This window comes from Pollicipes pollicipes, unplaced genomic scaffold, assembly GCF_011947565.3.
Source record: "Pollicipes pollicipes isolate AB1234 unplaced genomic scaffold, Ppol_2.1 Scaffold_1600;HRSCAF=1878_pilon_pilon_pilon, whole genome shotgun sequence".
NCBI lineage: Eukaryota > Metazoa > Arthropoda > Thecostraca > Pollicipedomorpha > Pollicipedidae > Pollicipes > Pollicipes pollicipes.
Genome location: NW_023595962.1, coordinates 19,354,667 through 19,367,548, shown reverse-complemented (window position 1 = coordinate 19,367,548; position 12,882 = coordinate 19,354,667).

The window sequence follows — 12,882 nt, the reverse complement described above, 5'->3', positions numbered from 1 at the left end:
TTGACTTCGAGACGGATGGCCTGCTCCGCACAGTCATATCACTCGTGTGTTTCGTGTGTGAGGCAGTGCGTCTCTCCCCCGCGTGGCTGACAATCACACAAACGCTTTCAGCGGGCTAGCACAGCGTTCTCGCGTCTCGGAGCTCTTATTTATTGACCGGGGCTGTACGATCATAGTTCATGTCATCCAGCGTTCTTTTTTTTGCGTTTGTGCATTTCGAGTGAGAGCTATTGTTATGTTGCTACAATCATACCGTGTTAACATGCACTTAGACCAAATAAAGATGTTCGTGTTGCTGATTGACTAGCTGTTGCTATGCAGACGAGAAAAGCAAGTCCCCGGAGAATGAAGAGCGATGTTTTCCGATCTGGGGAACGCTCACTACGGTTAGTACTGTTTCTTAGGCGGACGCCTATCCATGCCGTAACTTATGGCATGGGTGGGCATTTTTGCTATTTTCGCGTATTTAACCTCACAGGTGTTAGCGGCGTAGCCCCGCCCGTCGACCCAAGCGGGGACAAAGGGACAGCATCTTGTGAGCCTCGAACCCACACCCACGCGATGTCGGCTCACGCGTACCAACAATGAGCAACGCGCTATTACATCTGCCGGAGGCGGGCAACGCGCTTGAAAAGGCGTTAAGTACTGGTATCGCTGGAAGCGGCAGCTGGCGGCCGACGCGCCCGTCTCTGACGACGTTAATCGCCTGTCATTAAGATGCAAAAAAAGGTTTGAGCAAGATTGCGAGTCTGGCAAACCAGATGTGCGGGGACGGCTGTCCGCGTGCGCTCCCTTCCCGCCAGGGTAAGAGGCAGGCGTGCCTCTATGAAGCCTCGGCAGCTGCTTGTGTCGTAAAGCTCAAACGACACACATGTTCAGGCAAGAACTGGTCCAGCTTGTACCGTTTCGCTGGAGGGGAATGCTGGCGTTCGGAGCGGGGCTGGATCGAGCGACAGCGAAGCGATAGCGAAGCGACAGCGAAGCGATAGCGAAGCGACAGCGAAGCGATAGCGAAGCGACAGCGAAGCGACAGCGAAGCGATAGCGAAGCGATAGCGAAGCGACAGCGAAGCGGCAGCGAAGCGGCAGCGAAGCGACAGCGAAGCGGCAGCGAAGCGGCAGTGAAGCGGCAGCGAAGCGAACCGGCTGTCGTGATGCCAGGCACGCTGCTGACGAACGCAGGGGGCGGAATTCACGGCAGCTGCGCGTATGCTGTCGCGGCTCAGGCCGGCGTCACAGAGGCCTTCCGTGACACAGTCCCGCCTTCCACGACAGGCCGGCGTCACAGAGGCCTGCCGCGACACAGTCCCGCCTTCCACGACAGGCCGGCGTCACAGAGGCCTTCCGTGACATAGTCCTGCCTTCCACGACAGGCCGGCGTCACAGAGGCCTTCCGTGACACAGTCCTGCCTTCCACGACAGGCCGGGGTCACGGAGGCCTTCCGTGGCACAGTCCTGCCTTCCACGACAGGCCGGCATCACAGAGGCCTTCCGTGACACAGTCCTGCCTTCCACGACAGGCCGGCGTCACAGAGGCCTTTCGTGACACAGTCCTGCGTTCCACGACAGACCGGCGTCACAGAGGCCTTCCGTGACACAGTCCTGCCTTCCACGACAGGCCAGCGTTTCAGAGGCCTTCCGTGACATAGTCCTGCCTTCCACGACAGGCCGGCGTCACAGAGGCCTTCCGTGACACAGTCCTGCGTTCCACGACAGACCGGCGTCACAGAGGCCTTCCGTGACATAGTCCTGCGTTCCACGACAGGCCAGCGTTACAGAGGCCTTCCGCGACACAGTCCTGCCTTCCACGACAGACCGGGGTCAGTCCCGGACATCTCGAGGAAACAGCCACACTCGATCGCTGATGCACTGATATCGCCTTGCACGCCGGCGTGGTGGGTCATGAGTCTTGAGTCATGAGGCCAGTCGACCGCTGAGTCAAACCTGGCGCGACCAATAAGCTCATGATCGTCATAATCTGGTCGACGATATCTCTCCAGCGAGTTCGCCGCAAGAAGTACCATTTCAGTGCCCCACCAGCGAGCGTGCAGCTCCAGAAGACTATTCAGCGTGACCATTCCTGATCGCTGTACTGTTGAGGCCTCCTCTCGATCATGATGAGGGCCCCTCTCAGCCGCAACAGGGACCTACTCCTTGTCATAACAGGGCCTCCTCTTAATCCGGACTGGGTCTCCTGACTAACTGCAGATTTGATTAGCTCGCTGTTGTGCTTTAAGGGCGTGTCAACTGCAGTGACTATCTGCGCTTTATCGCAGACTTTGAACGTCCAATAAGTGCATGGAAGGCTTAGGGCAGGGGCTTCCCTCATTGTCGCCATTGACCTTGGGCCGTGCCTTGCCAAGCGCCCACTCCACTTACCGCTGCATTCTGTTTTTCACCACAGATGGCTTCCGACAGAAAGCAGAAAATGGCGTGATGGTCTACTGCGCTGGCGTTGAGGCCTCCTGCGAACGAGACATGTCATAAGTCTATCGTGGCTCTCAACCGCTCAGGGCTGTCACGTACCCTTGATAGTATCGTATTCAAGCACGCAGCCAAACCTTCAACTGCGGCCAAATATAAAAATTATCCCAAATCCCGCGCATTCGGACCAAATTCCTGCGAAACCGCCCTGTAGTGAAAATCTGTTGGCTCGGCGGGGAAGGGGGAAGGGGGGGGGGGGGGGTGGCACGAGCCGCTTGGCCCTCGCCTTGGCTACGTCGCCGATCTCATGTGCGATGGGAACCTCCTGCGGCACCATCACGCCAATCGCACTCGATCCTTCCACAACTGGGGCCGCCTCTCGATCAGCACGACACTGCGATGCTGGTGAGCGCCGGATCTCCGGGCCGCACCGGCATTGCTGATCTAGCGCTTGGCTTATCTGCTGACGCTGTCCTGTATGAGCCTCAGAAGCGCCTTCTCAAATGTCAGGATAGGGTAACAGTGTGCCTGCCCTAGTGCCCCATTCGGTGCTGCCACCCGAGGCCGTGGTTTCACAACATGGTTCGGGGGGTCTGAACCGCGAAGAATTACGAAACCTTCCCTGAAATTCACGAACAAGCGGGCTTCTCCCCAGACCCGGCCCGCTGTTCCCCCAAATTTGGGGGGCTATAGCCCAAGTTAAGGGGGCTGGAAACTCTAACTGAAAAGGAAACTACACCCATGCGTGGATCCTCATCAACAGTTAAAGACGGCGACGCGGACCGCGAAAAAACTTTTGAACGCCATTAAATCTTCAAAACAACGTAGCAGAATCGGAAAGGAAAACAGTATCTTACGTGGGGAGAGTGAAAAGAGTTGCACCATGTCCAAGTAGTGTCGGGACGATTTTCTCTAAATATATGCAGCGGATGGCAGTCTTGAGTCACTCAGCTGGCGCACAGCAGCGGCCTCGGGCTATTACTGATTTCCAGCAGCAGGCCTGCTCGTGTCTGTGGGCGACCGCGACAGCTGCACTTTGGCATGCCGTTGAAAGCTGTAGCGTTCCGTGCAGGCGCGTGTTTAGGGTCGCACAGTAGACAAGGCCTTTAGCCAGGCTAGTCTGAACGCTATACTCCGGGGTGGGTGAGGGCATGGGCCGCATAAGCCGGAAAAGAAAATGGCGTTTGCTAGCCAGGGATTCAGAGGTGGCGCGAGGTCTCTTTCAAGATGGCGGTACATGTTGCATCAGCTGTGCGTGGGACATGTTGTATCAGCAATGAAAGGTACCGGCAGTGATGTCGTTGACTGATACACTATCAATACTTGACAGGCATGATTGTGATGACTTTCGTCATCCAGACGATAAGTTCACATTTACAGTACCAGTGTACCAGTACAGTACCAATGCCTACCTCAGCAGCAACGCCAAGGGGGCAGAAGTTGTAGCACAAAAACTGACTGATTAAAAAGGGCAGAAAGCTGCAATGTCACAATCACGGTGAATTACGACAAAGCAGAAACGAGTGTGTTTTGTCGGCATATCGTAAGGCCTTCAGCTTGCTTGCGATGCAGCCTACTCGCTTCGCAAGAAGCATCAATGCAACTTTTCCCACCATTTGATACGACTTAACCCGGCGCGGGGCAGATTGTATCGTGTGAAAAGGGTTCATTCAAAAGGTCATTCACCAAAAAACGAAGGCTTTTCCTCACCTTAACTCACCGCATTGATCAAGCATAATGATCCAAAACAGACGTTTGCTCTCCGTAAACAGTCACTCATGGCGAGACCCTCAGGAATTCGTCAGGCTGCTAGACGCGTAGAGGTTAGATCAGCACGCACATAGTAACCCTTGGCCAGACATGTGCTTGGATCCCCAAGGTGGATCCAGTATATCACAGGGTTCCTTGCTTATAGCACCCCGAGAACGGCTGCTGGGCTCAGATCATTTGATCTTTTGGGATATTTTGGGATATTTTGGGATCTTTTGGGAGTTTCAGGCGCGTTCTGTCCCACCTGTCCTTGCTGGTGAGCACGGCCCCTCCATTGAATAAGTGATGACATGTAATAGGTACGTGAATTGGTGTTGACATTTGGAAATTCCGGGCAGCAGGCATGTCAAAATAAGACGACCGGGAGCATGTGACGCTGTTCTACGTCACACCAAACTGGCGGGCAAGCAGCGCGCTTAACTTAGTTTTCAGCGGTAGCAAGTGAATTGTGCCCTCCCCCACATTGTGAAACCCTGTGTACCCCAGGATTAGATTATTACACGTGTTGCTTTTTGTCTCTAGGTCGCACATGTCTTTTAACCTGGAACACTTCCTGCAGCTGAGCACGCACACATACCATCGCTGTGTGACTCGCTGATCCACGCCTAGGATCCGCCAGAACTCACATATTTCAAAGCCGTACAGGCCATTCCTAATGACCATTTAATTTTTTATTCTTCTTTAAGACTTCATCCAAACCTTTCGAATGAATTGATTTCTGGGATCAGAGCTCACGCTAAGCAGTGCTCGTTGTGTGAGTCCTGACTCTCGCCATTCGATCGTGCAATTCCGCGCAGCGGCAGAATTTGGTGGCGAAGGTTTAAGGGGCGCAATATTCGGCACGGTCCGTCCTGCCCTCTGACGTCAACTGACCTTTAGCGCGGCCGCTGCCACCGACCGCAGGCCATACCTGTCAAGGGCAAAGAGCGAGCGCCTTAAGCGATTCGAACCCACCCCGCCACGGGTGGGTGGATCGGAAGGCAGGCGCTGTAACCGATGCGCCTCCAGGCCTCCAGCAGGCCATCTGCTCATGAAGCGCACGCATTCGGTAGTTGCGCCGTTGAACAATTATACTCCGGTATCCATAGCGAAGGCAGGATTGTCATTGGAGGCAAAAGTAGCTGAGCACCTTCCTTACCGCAGTCCTTATGGTGACGCTCTTGGAATTAGGTCCTCGTGAAAATAGATATTTTGGGATAGTTTCTGGTGCCCCGGCTGTTTGTCGTCCTTAGAATTAAGGCTTGGGGCCATTGCTGGTGCTCCCCTGCAACTGAGTTCAGTTTAAAAATATCCTGAATGAAGGTTTTTTGGTGCCTCTTTGCCGAAGGGGCCGATCCAGGATTTCATCAGAGGGGGAGACAAAACAACTGTGCTGCCCCTGGATCTTGGCTCCCCGTGAGATGACAGTTCCGGAACCCTTTCAATCGCCCGCTGGATTGAGTGCCTCCAGAAAATAAACGCTATGGTTCCCCAAAATGAAGGTTTTGGTGCCCCTATCCCAAGCGGCCGATACCGGACTTGACCGAAAGCAATTTTGACCGAAAATGCAAATTTGACCGAAAATGATGGTTTTGGTGCCCCGTGCCATGGTCTTGGAATTCGGTGCCTCTGGAAAATAAAGGTTATAACGTCCCAAAATGAAGGTTTCCCGCGCTCTTTCGCCGAGCCATGTTGCCAGAGTAAAAGGCACAGAAAATCTGATACCCCCGATTTTGACCCCCTTTTAAGTCGTGGATCTGGGGCTTTGAAATTGCCCGTTTCGATTCGGTCCTTTTAAAGGTATGGTGCTGGAGTCTTGAAATTGCTTGCCCTGAAATGAAGGTTTTAGTGCCCCTATCCCAAGGGAAAATTCGAGGACTTTGTCAGAGTGGGAAGCACATCATTGTTGTGGCTCCGGTATTTGGTGCCTCTGAGAATGGTGGCGTGGGAGCGACGCCCCTTTTGCTGCGATGCCTCTCGAAAATGGTGCCTCCCGAAGACACAGATTTCTTGGCCATTTGTGGCGCCCCTGAAATTTGATCTGTCTTAAAGACTATGGTTATGTGGATCCGAAATGAGGATTTTGGTGCTCCTTCGCCATGATATTTTTTTTTGTACGGTAACCATCACACATGCCTACTATCAGTGACAGTCCGTGGCGGTAAATGACATCATTGTCGGTAAGTTGTGTCAAGGATACATGCACGACTAGTACATGCACCGTCCGCCATCTTGGCCGAAAGCTCGCTTCCTCCCCCCCCCCCCTTCCGCCCCCCCCCCCAATCCTTGGCTGAGAGTCGCCAATGTTTTACGGCGTGTGCGGCGCATGTACTTCACTATCATACAGGTAGAGCATTTAGATTATTCTTTTTATGCCGTGAGACTTTATCCCTCGCCCTGATTCACCGTGTTTTTCATAACGCGGACTGAGCGGGGGGGGGGGGGTCGAGCGACCCCTGGCGTTTTCAAAGCAATCAGAAGGAGCTTGGCGAGAGACACCAATGGATTGGTTTAAACAAGATCTCGTGATTGGTACTAGTTTTCATTTTGTCATGGCAGTAACTGACCCCGTTATCCCAGGGCAAAGGTGAAATTTTCCACAAAATCGCACTTTCAGCTTTACATCATGCATGTCATGAACCATCTCCTTTGGTGACCCGAAATTGAGATAGGCGTGTTCGATGTTTAATTTTGAGTATAATGTTGTACATTTGTATGCGTTTTGAGCATGTGTTTATGATATGCTCCGTTAATGTAACAATGTCGGCCCGCCGCGCGCGTTCCGCGGCAGCGTCGGTTGCCGCCCACCAGCTGGCGGTCACATCAAGCTGTGGAACGCCGTGCAGTGTTCCTAAAAAAACGCCGTTACACGCGTAATGGACGCTGCGTAGGCTATTGAAACTTTTGGGGGTGGGGGTGCACAACATGCCGGAGAGGTATCCTCAAAATATCTTAGGCGGTCGCATCGACCTCCGATCAGAACAAGGGTTAAACTCGCAATTCATCGATCGCCTGAGTTTCCAACAATATGCAAAAAAGTGTATGTCGCCCCCGCCCCAAGACGCTCGCACGTGAGTAGCCGGAAGTGCACTGGAAGGTAGAGGACACTGCCGCGCGTCAGCCGAGTGACACAAGACTGCCATTCATCGCATCGATTAGGAGCGCCAAAATCACACCGATATTACTTGGACGTCATACAACTCAACCCACTCTCCCCTATCCCTCATAGCAAAATCCTGCTCACGTCCGTGCTAATAAAGCGAAGTACAAACCGCACACGCATGCCTGCAGCCCCATATGTCAGAAAATGCCCAAGCAATCCTAGCCCGGACATGAACAGCACGCAATGTCGGAATGAAGAATCCTACAACCTGGAAGCCCTTGCGCTCTCGCGCTGCGGGACATCATCGCTCGCGCGGTCGGCGGCGTTCATAAATTCCGCTCCGTCTCATACCCGAGCAGCTCTGGAGGATCACCGGAGTTGACGCACATCTGTTCTAATCCCGATATGTTCACATCTGTTCACATCTGTTCTAATGGCGCAGCCGCATTTCAGCGGCTCGGGTCGGTCCGGACGCGGCTGGGCCAGAAGCTCCGCCCACTGACCGGCAAGCCCCGCCTCCAACATCGACCGCCGCCGCCGCCGCCGCCGCCGCCGCCGCCGAGATCCCCCGAGTTTGTCTTCATCATAGCCGGCCGCCGGGCGACGTGGAATTTACGGCCGTCCGTTGCCATGGCGACGCCGGCGCCGGCGGTAGTTTCATGTCGAACGTTGCTGGCGTCTGCTGAGGTTTTGGCGCCAGTGCGACCAGACAGGCTCGGCAACCGATTTCTGGAGAGCCATTCTGGGCGAGCGCTCAAGTTTCTCTAAGTGTCTCCAATTCGGCGTATTTTTTCAACGCAACGTGCCCAAGTCTTTGTTTCCCCACCGTAAAAGGAAACATTCCTAATAAAGCGCCTTAAAGCTCTGCTTATTGTTCACGTGATGTGCTGGAACTGCGCAGGTGGGGGGGCGGGTCTCAAAAGGACAACACCTTCAGGCGAGGCCGGCTTTACCGGCAGTTGCTTTGGAGTGGTTGTGATGAGACGCCAATCCTCAGTGGACGGATGCAATATTTCCCTGCGCGTCGACATCTCATTAGTAAGATTTGCCTGCCTGTTAGATGAACTACCTACTAAATTACCTGCTTGCAAGACGTCAGAAGTTTTGCATCCAGTCGACTGTTGTCTGCGTGCGTTTCGAACAGACCGATGTGGTTTCGTCACCATTCGTCACCAGCTGACCCAGAAGAGTTCACCTTCGGTGTGAGGCGATCATCCACGGTATTCGGTCTAACTAACTATCCCGCCACCGCCATATTCTCTTCTTTTACCGTTTATTTATGAGTGCCCGTTACTCTGCCAATAGAGTCGTAAAGGCCGCTCCCATTGTCGTAAAACCGCTCTTATTGGGATATTTATTCCGGGCACGGGTCCGCCGGTTAGTCAGTGCTGGTTTGTGGTGGTCGGCGAGGCGCCGGCACGCGTGGCCACCAGGGGGCGGCAGAGACCGACACTCCCCTCCCAAACCGCGCCACGATCACCAACATACGCACGTGCCACTTGAATCGCAAATCCCCGCGCACTGAGGGGCGGGTCTCGCGCGGCGCTGCTTACCCACGGGCGTAGGCAGTGGTGCCGTTTTGTAACATGGGCTGGGGGCTGAGCAGCAAAAACCTACCAAGCTTGTCCCCAAAATATGCCAAAAGAATGCGTTTTGCTGTGGATTTGGTCAGCTTCGTCTCAGATTTGGAAACGGGCGGAGCCACTATCTGCCAAACTGAACGGGAAAATGCACCCCTGGCCATTCACCCAGGGCTAGAGAATGGAGCAAGATGTCTCCGGTTTAACGTAGAGCCACCTTACCACAACTCATGGAAGAGATTGGACTGGTGGACAGGGGCTTGGCCGCCTCGTTATGAGGTGTTCCCTACCCCCCGACGTCACCTGTATCGTGCTCCTCGGCTGCCTCATCAGCCCATGTGTGTCGTTTCATCACCCACATTTACTGACCTCTGTGGCAGCGCCCTCGACCTTACTGACCTTCATCTCAACACAGCACTGATCAGCCCTTCAATGATCGCTGACCTCCACTTAAATCCACCAGGTTCCACTCACGCGCTCCCAGGCTCTTTTTTGTTGAAAAGGGGACGCGATGCACGCCGGCATGCACCGTTTTGTGGACCACCAGCGACTGTACTGGCCATATCAGACCTCAGGGGACATGGCGCAACCGGGATTCGAGCCCAGGCACCCCACGTGGGAGCCATGCACGTCATCCCGCCCCCTCTCGCTCGATACTCGAGGAGCACTGCGTCCCCGCAGACGACTGACTCCCACTAACGGCCACCAGTCAGCCCGCGCCGTCCTCAGTCCTCACAGTTCCTCGCCTGGCCCAGAGGAGGTCGAGGAGGGCCAGCAGCCTCTGAAGAACAGGTCGCCAGCGGGCGCGCCACTGTGGGCTGGCGGCGCTCGACCGGCGTGTCCTCGTGTGTTCAAGATAGGCTGTTTTTAGCATAAAAAACACAGAATACCGAAGAACCAGAGGCTCAAGGCTCACATTGATTACATCAGAGGTACACTTTCAGCCCTTGTGGCATCGATTATGGCGTCGCGGGCATCAACTGCGACTCGCATCTGAACGCCAACAGAAGTTAATTTCAGTGCTGACAATAGCGAGACACCTTGATACCACAGGCCTTCCCTCCGCTTGTTCTCCCCAGTGCTAACAAGCATCACATCAAAATGCGCAGGAATTCCACACACGTTTCATGACGCGCGGCTACAACACTGAAAAGTGACGCACAGCAGACCAGCGTCTTCCGCAGATCTGCTGCCATGGTTATATAGGGATGGCTTCCGCAGATCTGCTGCCATGGTTATATAAGGATGGCTTCAGCAGATGTGATGTCATGGTTATCTAAGGATGGCTTCTGCAGATCTGACGCCATAGTTCTAAAGACCAGTGTCATCGCTAACAGTGCCTGTATTTTTGCTTTGGATTTTAGCAAGCGGTTATGACAGGTCACTTCAACACACGGATAGATGGCCAGCAACGCTCCTGAAGCAATGTCTCATGCCACATTTTCGCTAGTCAACGGTTTATGAAAGCAAATTGCTGCGATAAAAAATGTCACTGCCGCTATGTATTGTTGTCATGTTTTTTCATCGTAACGCTTTACAATAAGGGTCCCAGGACCTGATTGCTGCAGCCATCTTTATAAGTATCCTTCCCTTCTCCACCTCCATCCAATCCAACCCAAATCCAATCCAATCCCTTCTCAGACAGCAGAAGAAGGATGAGGGAGAAGGAAGAGAGAGAGAGAGAGAGAGAGAGAGAGAGAGAGAGAGAGAGAGAGAGAGAGAGAGAGAGAGGAGAGAGGATATGTATATACCTATATATATATATATATATATATATATATATATATATATATATATATATATATATATATGCATATCACGCCTTCATATTCCTTACCTACCACAGGTATGTTGGAGTTTGTCTTCTTGTTTTCACGCCCTTTAGTGTAGCTCTACAAACTTGCATTCGCCGTGAGAAGGGACCCAGAGGGGGGTGGGTTTCTATGGGCCCAGTAGCCGTTGCCTCTCACTGGAGATCGTACAAGCTCTGAGGCCCAACACTCCAGTGCGTTTTTAGTGCAGCAGAGAAGGTGAAAAACTTTTTTCTGTCCGCTACATCAGCTCGTGCTGATTTCACCTCCGCTGAACACACACTATCAGGGGAAGCGGCACCGTCTTCCCGCTGCCCCCGACGTACCTCCTTGTCTCCGCTTCTGCACCCCTGACCGGTCTCCGACCCCGGTCAGCAATCTCAACCCTCTCAATCCTCTTATCTCAGTCTCAACCCTCTCAATCGTCTCATCTCAATCTCAACCCTCTCAATCATCTCATCCCAGTCTCAACCCTCTCAATCGTCTCATCTCAATCCTAACCATTGCAGGGCCGGCTCGACCGGTCAGTGTCCAGATTCAGATGGAATGAGACGGATGAACGCGCATTGAAACACATTGAAATGGCGCATTGAAACTAATTAGGTGGAATGCGGTGAGACGGATTTAGATGAGTTGAGAAGGCTTGGGATGAACTGTGGCCGATTGAGATGCATTGGGACAGATTGATATGCATTTGTGACGAGTTAAGATTCCCTGGAATTAAGATTCTCAGGTGGACTATGTGGACTGATCTGGGTCGTGGAGGATGAAGATGGATTGCGGCCGACTAAGATGGATTTGTGACCAATTGAGATGAATTGAGAGCACTGAAAACTTCGAACCTTTCCATTTTCACAGACCTTAAAATGGTTTGCTGAATTGAATGAATGTGCTCATTTGCCTGTTTTGTTCATTTTGCTTTGCCATTGCAGCATGTTGTACGTATGATACTAAAAATTGTACGTAATAAAAAAATTGTACGTAAATAAAAAAAAATAAAAAAATATGATAAAAAATTGTGCTGGATGACTATCAGTGCACTTGAGCCACAGGTGTGGGGGCTTGAAATTAAGTAGGATGTTTTCAAAATGTTCACAATGTCCTACTCAAGATCCCATGACATCCTAAATTTGCACAATAATTGCAGAACAACAACATTCGCACCTTACGATGCAACAGTTCATCAGGTTGTCAGGTTATCATCAATACAACGTTTATATTAGGGGTTGGCATTTGTCACCAGTATCAACGAATCCTAGCATCCGAGCAGTAAAGCGTTTCAGCCAACCATTTTTACATTTGGCATGCTGACAAGAGCACAGCATTGCGGTGCTTTGAATGTTTACATTTGAGGTGTAGAATGCATTGTGTCAAATGGCACCTATGATTGCTGTCTTTGATAAACTTTTTCAACGTTGGTGCAGACGCTGTTGCTCCGCAATTGTCACGCAATATTCAGGGAGAACCAGATGTGACATGTTCAGTAGGGGACTGTGAACATTCTGGTAAATATCTGACATAAGCATGTGACGGCTAGTTTTCCCAAGATATTGCACAATAATTATGTTGGAACGGCATTGCAGCTTGCGTCGGAACATCTCTTCAAAGACAATCAGATGTTGTGATTGGTCATAAAAATCTGCCACTGGCGGCATCTTGGAAGTGAAGAAATCAAAGGTGTTCTTTGTGCCCATTACATCTCATTGGTACCACTAAAATATTCAATGCCTACTTCTACGCTGTGTTTTCATAGCTCTGCAAATGTAAAATCGGAGAGGTGCAGCTGAAGTGTGAACAGCTAAAATCGTAAATAGAGAGTCCAGTCATTCAAAAATGGTCATGCCCTCCCGGCGAACTAAAAACGTTTTTCGCGGCTTGAACTCTGTGGCTGATATTGCTTTTTCATCTTCTTTTTTTATCAGCACAGATGAGTATGGCTAAATACACTTAAAATTGTGCTGGTTGACAACCAAGGCAATTTAGCAAAGGGTAGAGCTAGAAGTGGTGTAGGATATGTATTATGATATTTACAAAGCTCCATGCAAAATGCGAGGGCTTGTTTCCAAAAAGATTTCATACTAATAACAGAACAACATGGGCACCCCACGTTCAGATAGATGGTAAAAGACAACATTCGGCGGGCCAGGGATTCAACATCATTATTAAGCATTGATGACCTCCGCGAAGTAATTGAACGCAGTGCTTTGTTTCATATG